Source organism: Poecilia reticulata, linkage group LG17 (genome assembly GCF_000633615.1).
Source record: "Poecilia reticulata strain Guanapo linkage group LG17, Guppy_female_1.0+MT, whole genome shotgun sequence".
Taxonomy (NCBI): Eukaryota; Metazoa; Chordata; class Actinopteri; order Cyprinodontiformes; family Poeciliidae; genus Poecilia; species Poecilia reticulata.
The window spans coordinates 9,449,874-9,461,776 of NC_024347.1; the positions used below are offsets into that span (position 1 = coordinate 9,449,874).

At 36.9% G+C, this 11,903-nt stretch overlaps 1 protein-coding gene across 1 annotated transcript in view; it reads right to left on the bottom strand.

Annotated features, from left to right (window-relative positions):
• Window positions 1-8,614, bottom strand: part of sdr16c5a (short chain dehydrogenase/reductase family 16C, member 5a) — a 79,421-nt gene extending 70,807 nt beyond the window's left edge. The window contains exon 1 of the mRNA XM_017310112.1: window positions 8,496-8,614. The gene's annotated coding sequence lies outside the window, so the exon portion shown is untranslated. The remainder of the gene's footprint in view (window positions 1-8,495) is intronic.
• Between the last annotated feature and the right edge of the window lie 3,289 nt (window positions 8,615-11,903).

An 11,903-nucleotide genomic window follows, 5' to 3' on the forward strand; every position in this document is an offset into this window, starting at 1 on the left:
GCATCAGGTAGTCGGATGTGCCCATCTTCTCTATTTAAATCTAGTGATTACTGAAGGGCAATATAGTATACAGACTTCATAATCTGCACTCTTTTGGATGAATGCAGTATTTATTTCCACTTTCACTTTATATTGTTTAGTTTTTATTCAATTATGTTTTTTGTTAATGGAGACTGAGAATCCATTTTATTTTTGTTTTTGGTTGTTTTGTTTATTTAGTTTATAAGTTCCATTGTGTTCTTTTGAAAATAAAGTGCATCTATTTTTGGCAGGAAATTGCTTGCACTATTTCGTCATTTCCATTAAATCGGTGTCCAAAGGTCTTGAAACAATATTATCGTTTATCGCAATAATTTTTTAGACAATTAATCGCTCAGCAAAATTTGTTATTGTGACAGGCCTACCTATGTCTGACTCTGCTGACTTCCACTCACATGTGATGGACCTGTCATGTGGGCGGGGGATCAGGGCAGCGAGAGGACCAGGACCGATGCTGATCTGACAGAACATCGGAAGAGCGGAGAGTTCAGTGTGTGTTAGCAGTGAAGCTATTCAGTTGAGTGTAACGGTTTGTAAAAGGGGTGAGCTGCAGCCTAAGGAATAGCAGCTCACTCTTATTTTTAATAAACCCTGTTGGCGGTACTACATCTGTGGTGTGTCGGCATCATTACCGTATTTACTTGCGGTAAACCACTTTAAAAGGCAATTACTAGAGCTGTATAAATAAATCGATTCTGCAATATACATCAATATTTTCCGCCCTAGGAAAGTATCAATTTGGCATCCGCGAGTATCGATCCGTTAAACAAGTGGTCCCCAAGGTTGGTCCTCGAGGGCCGGTCTTGTGAGAAATTCTGTTCCCCTGTAAAAATCTGTTCCCCCGTGTCGGGAGCGCGCATTGCAGCCAGAGAAGTGGATCCGGCGGATCTGACCATTTTCACGGCATTTCTGATCGATTTCTCTGTAAAAACTACTCATATAATTATGTCAACGTTGTAACTTTCAGTTTAATCGGCAGCTATCAAAACAAAAATACATACATAAATAAACGAGGTCTTGTGTGGAGGTCTTTTTACGCTGTTTTGTGTTATTTTAAACGTGAAGTGAATCGATCTTTTTTCAGCTTTTGTCTCGTAAGCCTGACAAATAAAAGTCAGTCAACAAACACAGGTTTCCAACACCTTGTGTGCATTTATAATTTTTCATTTCTGACAAAGGAGGAGGAGGGAAGCTGGCTGATAGCAGGGCACAAAAATAAAGACTTCCTGAAAAGATCAGAGTGTAAACTTTTTGGTAAATCCCGTTCTAATGTAAAATATGACATTACTGAATTAAGGAAATGTCTAGTATGCTATCACACGTAATATTTTTTGAGAATTTGGAAACAGGTGCTTTTTATTTCTCAAAGTTATTGGAGGAGAAGAGGAGAGAATGGATATTTCAGCTGCCTGAAATAATGTGTTCGCCCTCTATAAAATGGAAACAAATTAATTTACATGCAAAGTATTTTACTGTGTTTTTAAAATATTTGCACTTCATTGTGTGATTTAAACCATCTTTCCATAGCTACCTTATATATTAATGAAATATTTGGCTTAACATAAAGCAAAAAGTGATAAACAACCTGCCAAACACCGAGCGGACATGGATATTTCCATAATTGATTGAAGGAATAGTGTCACGTGATTTTTGACTTTCCAGAAAACACCGTATGTCTTTATATTGTAATGTACTTTGTTAGATGCAATATCAGAAAAAAAATTACTAAATTTGTTGATAAATATTTAAACATAAAATACATTTAATAAACATTGTGAAACAGTCATATTTATTTAAACCATTTTGGACTTCAAACATTATATGGAAAAATAATAAAGAATTAATGGAATTTATTTATTTATTCCAATGTTACGGGGAGAACGGATCATTACAGACATTTAAAATAAACGGTTCCCCCGCTTTAACACTTTAAAATAAAGAGCAAATGTTATGAAAATCACAGGAATTATTGTTGATGATAAGAGAAATGAACACAGTAAAAACTTTTCAGGTAAATTAATTTGTTTCCATTTTAGAGAGGCCGGACACATTATTTCAGGCAGCTGAAATATCCATTCTCTCCTCTTCTCCAATAACTTTGAGAAAAAGCACCCGTTTCCAAATTCTCAAAAAATATGTGTAATAGCATACTAGACATTTCCTTAATCCAGTAATGTCATATTTTACATTAGAACGGGATTTACCAAAAAGTTTACACTCTGATTTTTTCAGGAAGTCTTTATTTTTGTGCCCTGCTATCGGCCAGCTTCCCTCCTCCTCCTTTGTCAGAAATGAAAAATTATAAAAAAATTATAATTATAAAGGATTACCTGAAGAATGAACATGGGTTAATAACATCCGAAGCGGGGGCGCAGCGGCGCTGTGTTTTGAGCAGGAAAAACCCGCAGCCGGAACCCGCGGCGCAGTGAGGATTTCCATGATAACAATGGCTGATCGATCATTCTTATTAGCAACAGACAAAGAAGATCAGAGAGTGAGAGAACGATGAGATCCTGGGAGTCTGAGAGGCAGCTACTCAGAGATCCAAGCAGGGGAATAGCGGCGCTGCGTAGCTGCAGGGAGTCGATCACTACGGGGTGAGACGGAGCCAAGGGCGCAACTACACATTATTCAGGTGTATGCGAAAACATAAATCGGCGACCCCCCCCCTCACCCCCTCCCTCGAAGGAAGGTACGTCAGGGTGAAGGAGCGTAGAAAACATACGCTCACTCTATTGTTCTTTCAAAAAACGGTAATCTACTGGCAGCTATAGATGCTAGTAATTTACCGTTCTTTCACAGTATCAATACCGTACTTGCATTGATAGTAATCTACTGTCAGAAGTAATTATGGTACAGCTACTGTGCATTTACAATAAACTTCGGGCATCTGTAGCTGCCAGTATTTGACTGGTATTTTCTTAGAGTGTACCAAAATAATAATACTTAGAACTTTTCCTTTGTTTAATTATTTTTTCTTTAATCAGTGTTAACTTTACAATTTAGCCCTACTTTACAACAGGTCTCATAATATGCAGCTTGCAGACACTTCCCAGACCTTGGCCTGTTGATCAGTATTTGTACTCGTAACATTTTACCTCCAACATTTTACAATAATTATTCCTCCAGTTACCAATAAATATCCATCCATCCATCCATTTTCTTGCACCCTTTTTCCCTCAGTGGGGTCGGGAGGGGTGCTGGTGCCAATCTCCAGCCAACGTTTCGGGCAAGAGGCGGGGTACACCCTGGACAGGTCGCCAGTCTGTCGCAGGGCAACACAGAGACACACAGGACACGCAATTTGGAGAGGCCAATTAACCTGACAGTCATGTTTTTGGAATGTGGGAGGAAACCGGAGTACCCGGAGAAAACCCACGCACGCACAGGGAGAACATGCAAACTCCATGCAGAAAGACCGGGGCCAGGAATCGAACCCAGAACCTTCTTGCTGCAAGGCAACACCTCTACCAACTGCGCCACTGTGCAGTTGGACCAATAAATATAAATAACTCAAATAGCTTTAGCTAAGTGAAACTATAGTTTTACATAACTTTGAGCAATAGTAAATTTTAAAGCTCTGTCATGAAATGCTTTAAAAATAAAAACTGTTAAACTAAACATCTGCAGACTCTAAAGGCAAACATCCTTAGTTTATAAGGCTGGAACCCATCTGTGCGTTTCAGGGGCGCGGTAAATGGTGAAAAGTGATGACTATTCTAGGGGCCGTGACCAGCAGGGGGCCCCCCACAATTTAATTATTTATATTTTGTTCATAGACATGAAATAAAAAATTGGGGTCCTGTCAAATACAAAACTAATCATATTGTATTTTCAAAGATTGTTTTTAGCAGTAAAAAAGTTCGATGATACCCAGTGGCGCAATTATACATTATTCAGGTGGATGCGAAAACATATTTAACTTGTTCCCTGTGCCTTGATGAGTGAGTTAGCAGAAGCTCTAAAACACGTCCCTCCTGACCCATCCTCTCCTGAGTGAAATTAAAGCTGCAGTATGTAACTTTTATATAAATATTTTTTTCCACATGTTTTTTGTCATGATGTTGTGACAGTATGGTATGTAATCTGTGAAAAAACTATTTCTTCTGCCTTCTCCCAGGTGAAAAAAAGTATGCTTTAGTATACTAAATTTTAACATACTTTAGTATACTTTTATCAATGTACTTAAACTGTACTATTTTGAAACAACTAATTTTATGCTTAGTATACTTTAGTAGTATTTAAATAGTATTCAATTACAACTAATAGTATACCTTAGTATACTATACGTACTTTTTTTAGAACAACTTCAAGTGTACTTAGTGTACTTAAAGTATACTTTTTAAATATATTTCAGAGCTTTATTATATTTTGATATAATTATTATGAGTAATAATTCTGTCTCAGAATTATATATTTAATATACTTCAAATATAATTTAAATATACTATTAATGTATTAGTAATGTATTTAAATTACACTTAATTTTTATTTTTGATTTCCTGCTATTGATAATCTCCAATTTTAATTACTCATGAAAGTCTTTATTCCTACGTACCTATTTTGTAAATGACATGCATAACTACACTACAGTACTTACATTGTTTTAGGCTAAAATTACATGGGAAGATTAAATACACAAGATGTTCAAGGTAATTCAAATATTGTTTTATTACAGACATTTTAAAACTGYMTAATTTTAATCAAAACATYATAAAMTKAACAYAAATTATAMGTTTTCAGGTCAAAAGTGAACACATGAACATGAAAATTTAAGTGTGACAATAAAACATGAAAGTGAGGATCAACGACAGAACATTCCCGTTCACTGCACCTTATAAGAACCTACAAAAAAGAACAATAGAGCAATTAAACAGAAAAAGCATTTGTACTTAAAGAACAGAAAAATGGCAAATAAAAAAATAATACTTACAATTTTAAGACGTTTTGTACTCGCTGTGTATGTGACATCAGAACTGATGATGTTTGGGACCGGATGCCTCGGGTGGAAAAACATTTCTGGGTGTCTTCTTTGCCTGTTTATGTTAGAAGTAGAAAAAAAATAGTAAGCAATGTCATAGAATCAGTTGATGTTGGACATTAACTATGAAGCTGTTTTAAGTGTGGACTTAAGGAGACAAACTACTTAAAATCTTTCAATCCATGATCTGAACACACTGATCCTTGCAGGGTGGTGAGGGGGGCTGGTGGTGCCCATCTCCAGCAGCCATCAGATGAGAGGTAGGGTTCACCCTGGACAGGTCACCAGTCCATCACAGGGCCYTGAAAGTCAACAACAAATAAAAAGAATGAAAGAGAAATGATAGATTAACAAGGGGGAAAATTCTGTCCAGTTAGATTTAAATCAAATCTTGTTTATTAAAGCACTTGGTGTTGGTAACACAGCAGTTTTTGTTGTTGAAAATGTAGCTAGCCTCCTCATTGAAAAAACAAACTTACATCATGAAGACAATGTGAAGGTTCATCCTCAGAGCTGGTTGGTGATCTGGAGAAGTCAGAGCTTCTTCTGAGACAGGAAAGTCTTTAGGTTTCCTAACACCTGATTTCTCTGGCTTCCTCTTTCATCTTCATTTGCTTAGTTAGCTTCAAACATATGTTGAAGATAAAATCATTGATGAACGAGTTATGACAACAACCTCACAATATCAAAGTCTCTCTGTCTCATGGAGCTTAATTAAAACCAGGTTAGTTTATGAATTAAAGAATAAGTCGAAACAAACAGCCTCCATGCAGTTATAACATGAAGCTGAATGATTCCTATAGTAACAATCATACAAGTCACAATAAAATTGATGAAATAATTATTTATGGAACCAACATAAGTTATATATCTTTACTGCACCGTTTATAATTAAACAAAGATAATGAATAAGCAAACTTACCACCAGCTAGCAACACTTAGCAGCCTTTGTCCCCCCAGGCTCCTTTTGTGACACACATTTCATGTCCATCTGTTGTTGTCCAGTTGTGTTGTCGTCTAACTCGGACTAGGACGTCACCAGCTTGAATTTACTAAAATTAGTAACTATTGTCAAGGCCCTCTCTACTTTTAAGGCAATATTATGCGAGTAAAAATGGCAAATTTGAACAGTATCTGTTATCTTCCCTGCGTTCAAGTTTTTTCTTCTCTTTGTGGCGTTTTTTAAATAAATGAAAGTGTGCAATACCGCCACCATCTGGTCTGGAGTATGAACTGGAGCTAATGCCGTTGATTATAAGGTTTTACATCACACATCTGAAAATTGATTGGGTACTTTCTTAAAAATTACATCATGATTATCAATTTTTTTATTGTATGCAATTTTAATAAATAGTAAAAGATTATTAAGGCACTTAAAAAAATCATACATATTCATTCATATTTTGTTCACTTAAAGTATACTTTTATTTGATACATTAAAAGTGTATTTTGGTACAATTATGTTTAAGTGTGTTTAACATTCTAATTTCGAAATTGGTACAAGTGTATTTTTAGTATACTTCAGATATACTTATAGGTAGTACACTTAATAATTAGTATACTTAAAGTGTACTTTCACAAATTTAAGTATGTTTGAAGTATACTAAAGTATACTTTTTTTTACCTGGGCTCTCAGTGCTGGAAACAACCAGTCAGTGGCAGGAGAGTTTTGGTGCTGTCAATCACAATCTCATGTGGTGCTGCTCATCCTTCCTCCCCCTTGATTTGTGCTGTGCTGCAGCTAGCATAGCACAGAGCTGTGCAGATTCAAACTGAATGCTCAGTTTAGCTAGCATAGCTACTAATGATGGCAGATAAACAGTTTCTTGTAAATGACAAGTTGTTTCTCCACCATTAGCACATTTAGCAGTGAGTGAATGAGGTTGATTGACAGCGCTAAGAGCATCCTACTGGTTCTGATTGGTTGTTTTGGTCAGAACGGTGCATTACTTTAACCAGTAATAGTAATTCAGGAAGGAGATGGAGGACATTGATTGTTTTCACAGATTATCCGTCTCATAACAAACTGCTACGACATCGTGACAACTTTAACAAATATGGAGAAAACATTTTTTATTAAAGTTATGTACTGAAGCTTGAATAAAATGCAACTACATAGCATTTTTAGAAGTCTGGATTGCTTTATGTGTAGTTACATGTTGCTTTTGACTGTTGCTCAAGGGGAGAGACATTTCAGTATCTAAAACTAAAAAAAAATTTAAGCAACCTACTTGCATACTGGATGTGGACTGTTGGAAGTTAAATTCATGACCAGTAAATATTGTGCTAATTATCAGTATTGAACCAAAGAAAGCAAGGCAGATGCAAGCCTTTAAAATTGTGATGCTTTTTATGGGTCAAATAGACTCAAAAAAAATGTAATAGCAGCTGTGCGGGGGGCCCTATCTAATTTTCTGTCAGGGGGCCCAAGATTTCTGACAGCGCTGCTGGTGTGTTTTCTGATCTAGTCCATCAATAAACACATTATGCTTCATTCTGAATAATGAGAATGTCTGACATCATGTCCACTTTCAGAGCCTTCCTTCACTGGAGCCAGGCATGTTGCTGAAATCAAGCAGGAGATCTGTGGTGCTTGAAATGATACACAAACTCAGCTGTTCACTAAGTGTACTACCATGTGGGTCAATATGCAAGAGACTCTTATCCTGCTGGTAAGTTTTTAAAGCAGATGAAAGATCAATTGAACCACTGAAGGAAAAATGGCCACTCTGGGTGATGAAAGTGTGTTGTGATGTTATCACAGTGATATCCAGACATGATAACTTTGACAGTGTTATCATGGAGAGTGAAATATAGCACAGGCCCAACTCCAACTCAGCAGACTGAGTCAGCAGCTCTCAGACTTTGATCAGGTCATACAGACACAGGGGATGGGCTTCCAGCTAGAACTTCTACAGTAGTTGTTGTAATGACTTTAGAAAGACATAAAGACACATACAGGTTTATAAGTGATTTAGATTGGTTCAAATACAGGTGGAATACTACTAAAGAATTGTGCATTTTAATAAAGATTTAATATTAAACGCGTTTAGAAAAGTGGTAAAAAAAAAAACATTTAGTCTGATTTCCCCTTCTGGGTTGTCCGGTTGTTTTCTAAGTAGGGCTGTCTGAACATCAGTATTCTTGGTTTCTGGTTGCTTCTATAACTTCCGAACAAAGGAACAAATACAGTAAACAGAACCGCACAACGCCGTGTTGGGAGTCTTTGAATAATTAGTTTATTTAAATAAATGGATTTCTGGCAAGAGTTCAACTTGATCCTACAGCTGGAATAAATCAATGACGGAACTTACCTTCGGAACTGAGAGTTCAACAAATCCTGCTGTCAGTTCATCAAATGCAAATAATAGATCAGCTAGATACTCGACCTTTACTCTCGACATGTTCTAAGATTGTTAAACGGACTCTGTTCTCATAAAAGCTTGGCTGATGAAATAAGCAGAATCTTACATACCGCGGTGCAGCAGCAGGTCCACTTGGTTCCGTTCTGGGTTCTGTCACGGTACAAACCACGCGTTTTCTGCAGCCTGGGGCGTAAAAACAATAACTGTCACCACTTCAGCTAAACTAGACAGGAGGGGCCGGATGCGCGCAAAGCATGGTGGTACATTGAGTTCAGAAAGTGTCTTTCTTTTGTTTTTCCTCTCTTTCGTCCTTTGCTTCTTTCCTTTTTCTTTCCCTCTTTCTTTCCTTCTAAATCACAATTGTGAAATATGATTGCTGAGATTTTCTGTAAAATAAGACTCAAGGTACTTTTACTCTCATAAGACTGAGTCTCGTATGACATATAAGTTTTTTTAAATGACAGAAATGGTCTTTCACAATATTAAGTAATACAAACCAGTAAACCAGTGGTTCTTAACCTGGGTTCGATCGAACCCCAGGGGTTCGGCGGAGCCTCTGCCGCGGAGGTAAAGACACACTTGTCTTTGAGGTGACTTAAAGTCGTGATGACGCCCCGCTTYGCCATCACTTGCTGCAGAGGATCACGTTACATTGYTTAGCCAATCAGAGCTGCGGAGGAGCCCTGATTGAAGGAGCTCCTCTCTCAGCATGGATTTGAACTTTTGTCTTTAATTACTTCAGCAAAGCTCACAGTTTTTACCAAATTCTGTAGCTTTCGGTGTACTTCTAAATCTGCTCCTTAGTCGCATCGTTTCGGGGTTGATACTGCCTCTAGTGGCGTGGGGGTGGTAACACAACTAATATAATTACATGACTAAATCAGAATGCTCTCGCCTGGAACGTTAGCTGGAGATAGGCACTGGTCGGTAGCAACCCTCCCGACCCCACTAAGGGACAAGGGGTGTAAAGAAATTGAATGAATGAATGAATGAATGAATGAATGAATGAATGAATGAATGAATGAATGAATGAATGGATGGATGGATGGATGGATGGATGGATGGATGGATGGATGGATGGATGGATGGATGGAAATCAGAATACTGCAAAGTCTTTATTATTTATTAATTTTTTGGTCTCTTAAGAATGTAGAGCTAATTAAATGATCTTAACCAGTGGTCCCCAACCTTTTTATTACCACGGACCGGTTCTCTAATCAAATTGTTATGAATTATTAATTGTAGAATGAACAATAAACCTGAAGAAAACGAGAGTGGTATTTTATCCATGGCTGTATGCCTGCATAGGTTTAAAACTTACAAGTAATTACATTTTGTCTTTAATTTACACAACTATTCCAGTTATTTATAATTCTGTATGGCTGGGTGGTAAAAAGAAAAGTGTTTGTATGTATTTATAAAGTAACATGTCTGTTTTAAATAATTCCTTATGTGTAACTTCCACATTAGTAACTGTTATTTATCTACATTTATGTGCTATAAGCTATAACATCTGATTACCAGGGAGCAGAAGGAGAGCAACATGGCTGACATGATGGAGAACCGTCAGAACACCTGGATCTCCTTCAGGATGAAAGAGCTACCAGCTGATGGCAGAGCAACAAGGAGAGTTGAGACAAACAGAAGAAAAAAACAAGTTGTTGTGTCTCAGTGAACAAAGTCTCTTTATTTATGCTCACTCCACACATTATTGTACTTACTGTAGTTTATATCAAGGTTCTAATACAATGCTCCCAAAATGTGAGGAACTTTAGACAGAGTGTAAATAACATTATATTATATTTCATTGAGCTTAATATTGTAGATTACCAATGAAGACATGCAAAACTGAAGACATTATTCAGCAAACCAAACATTTTGACATTATTATCAGGGCAGCTATTAACAAGAACCCAAAATACAAATCATGTTTATTAGTTTCTAGTTTATACATCATCATTCTATCCACTCACTGTTTATCTGTCTTCCTGCAGAATCTTCAATGTAAGAAAGTGAGAAAATGTGTCCAAAACCTGGAACCTTAATTAGTGATAATTAAGACTGAGTTTAAACTTTTAATTCTTAGTGCCCAAAGTGTGAAATCATGGAAGAGGAACCAGTCAGATTAGAAGGAATAAAGCTTTATTTGTTCTCAGTATAACTTGGACACAGGTGATAATTAAACGTATTGAGAAGTTAAAAACAACAGACTGTTAATGCACTTCAACTCTGTAAGAACATCAGACACATTTTTTTTATCAGAAATGTTTCATCAGCCTATTGACCTCATGTGATTGCTGCTCCAGAAAGGTGAAGGTCTCTGGACGTCCTGAAGGTAAAAACTGACTGGCAGGAAGACGGACACTGATGAGATCCTACAACTCAAAGGCTGCAGGAAGAACCACGATGGTCTGCAGTTTGCCAACATGAAAACACATTGGAATATTTTATGAATTAATTCTGACATTTTGAAGTTATTTGCAACACCCTGACTAACATTAGCTCATGTATATTCGGCACTATTACAAGTTTTATCGTAGTTTAAAAATCATCGTTAGCTTCCCTGAACCGTCTGAGCCACCTGCGTTCCTCCCGCTGCAGGGCGGAGATCAGCTCCTCCTCACCACATCGCAGCTCCTCCCACTGTCACATTTTCTTGAAGTCTCAGAAAAATGCAATCAGGCTATAAAAAAATAGCTCAGCTCTCTCTTCTTCTTTTGTATCAGAAAAACAACAACTCGCGTTAGGTCGCATGTAACGAAGCACAGCGCAGAGCCTGGTGGTGGGGCTGTCCTTCCTCAAGCATCAAATAATGGTCTTCAGGTTAGTTTTGTGATTTTCCTTCTGTTGGATTTTAGATTAGTTTGATAGTGATGGGTAAATGAGGCGTCATGAGGCATTTCGACTCATAGCAACACTGTATTGATACTGTGTCGATACTGTGTCACTCAATACTGACACCTGCTGGACATAAAAAATTCTTACAGGCAACGTAGTGATTTGATGACCAAATCTATACAATAAGATTTAAATCCTTGTATTTTATTGAATATTATATATTGTATTATGTCATATCTTCAGCTACATTTAAAATATATTTGATATACAGTCAATAAAGAATGTGAACATGTACCATAAAGTGAAAATTTAAGTGAATGTGTTTGGAATGAAGATGCATGGACTGTTTCTTCCCACACATTTTTATTTAAAAAAAAGTTTTTACAACCTTTTGAAATTAAGCCTGTTAAGCTTTTTTGACAAAACTTCTGCTGTAGAAAAAAATGAAGTAAACTCTACATTTACAGTGAACCTTTGTTTTTCTTAGGTGTTGCGTTCCGAAAATAACCCGTGAGGCAAAATCCGTGAAGTAGTTACCTTTATTTTTTACAGTTATTACACAGTATAAATAAATACTTTACATTGAAACCAAAGAACAAAACCTGTTTTCAGGTCAGCGGATGTGCGTGTTCATCAATCGGGCCTTAATGTGATCCGGAGTGACGTCATTGAAGCGTTTC